The sequence below is a fragment of the Triticum dicoccoides genome, chromosome 4B, assembly GCF_002162155.2.
Source record: "Triticum dicoccoides isolate Atlit2015 ecotype Zavitan chromosome 4B, WEW_v2.0, whole genome shotgun sequence".
In the NCBI taxonomy this organism is placed as follows: domain Eukaryota; kingdom Viridiplantae; phylum Streptophyta; class Magnoliopsida; order Poales; family Poaceae; genus Triticum; species Triticum dicoccoides.
Window position 1 is genome coordinate 300215085 of NC_041387.1, and position 1647 is coordinate 300216731.

Below are 1647 nucleotides of genomic sequence, written 5' to 3' on the forward strand. Positions count from 1 at the left end.
TGTGTATCCGAAGTCCGACCTTTCCCTGATGACCATGTCAACACTATCCCGAAGCATGTGTGTGGTACTCCGATCATCAACAAAAACATTGGGAGCGCAATGCTAACTGTTCTTGATCAATTATCCAAACAACGTTGTATGGGTAAACCTCATAAGTTCCTTGCCCCTTTATCTAAACGGTTTAATACTTGGAGTCCAATCATGCTCTGCCTTTCCTTGGGAAAGTTATACTCTAATACTTGGGTATAAACATATTTCCTTTCCATTGGTCTGATTATCATAATAATCACATTTTCCTTTCCATTGTTTTGTTTAACCTTTCTGGTAATCAAACTTGTCTGAGGAGCAGAGATAATTCCCTGCTTATGTAAACACCACGGTGTACAAGCTCTGTCAGTAAGACCTTGTCACTAGTGTTGGTGGCATTCCGGTAACCACCGATGGACGAGAACTTTGCCTATTGGTCCGCCTCGTTTCAACGAGCAGGAAAATGGTTCTCTTCGTCCCACGCCCTTGGTACCAAACGTTGTTGCCAACATAACTGACAGGCTATCCTCTGACCTGCCTTGCTATCATGACCGTTCAAGATGTTAGCGCCTTCCTGCTTTTAACCCACATGGTGGGCCCATAACCCACAGGTCCCAGGATCGGAACCTGACTCTCCTGTATATCTTTCATTCTGAAATATTCTTGCATTTGGCTTCGTATCATGTCACGAGCCACCTTTTGAGAGATGATCTATTCCCGATGCTCTAAACCCTTTTCTCACACTCTGTTCAGGTATCAATCGTTTATCCTTTCGCTTGAAACTTCCTATTGTACCTTCATATTTGCTCTCGATGTTCTCTTAAGTTTCAACTTGGGAGATATTTCTACCTCATTCCCTGAATTGTTCACCAGACAATCACCCCTATAAGTGTCAGCTCTTCTGAAGTTGCTCTTTACTTCCCCACCTAAATCTCGGGACGAGATTTCTTGTAGTGGAGGAGATTTGTAACACCCCCAGTGTCATGCTACAGTAACCTCTGTTAATGGCGCCATGTCATCATTGTTACTGTTGCTAATCTCACGTTGATTCAAAACCAATTCAAATTCAATTTTAAAATAAAGTCAAATAAAATATTCCTCCAAACAGTAAAACAAAAATGTTCGCTGGGTTGAAAATATCCACTGACTAAATGTCATGAATGATTCAACATCATTTGAGATAGCTAATTTCCCCTGGGAATTAAAGCAGTTCCAAATCAGCATTTTTAAATGCTTTTCCAATTGTGAAAAATCCAAGTCATTTCAAACTCCTCCCAAACTTTTTGTGGCAAGTGCCAAATATTGTAATGTATTTATTTGGCCAAGTCCCACATTTTTCAGAACTCCTTTTGGCAGCTCAAATATTGCATATCATTTTTTTCTGTAAAAAGAAAAGAGCAACAGAAAGGAAAAGGGGAGAGAGAGAGAGAAAAGGCCCCTGACCCCCCCCCCCATCCTGGGCCTAACCCTCCGGGCTAAGCCCAACAGGCCATGTGGCCCACTACCCCTCCCCTGTCGTCTCCCACCTCCCACTGTTTGACCGACCGGGCGCCTCGGCGCCACCCGACCACCTCGCCGACCTCGCCGGGAGAGGATAAGGGCGACGTCTCAGGCTCCCCT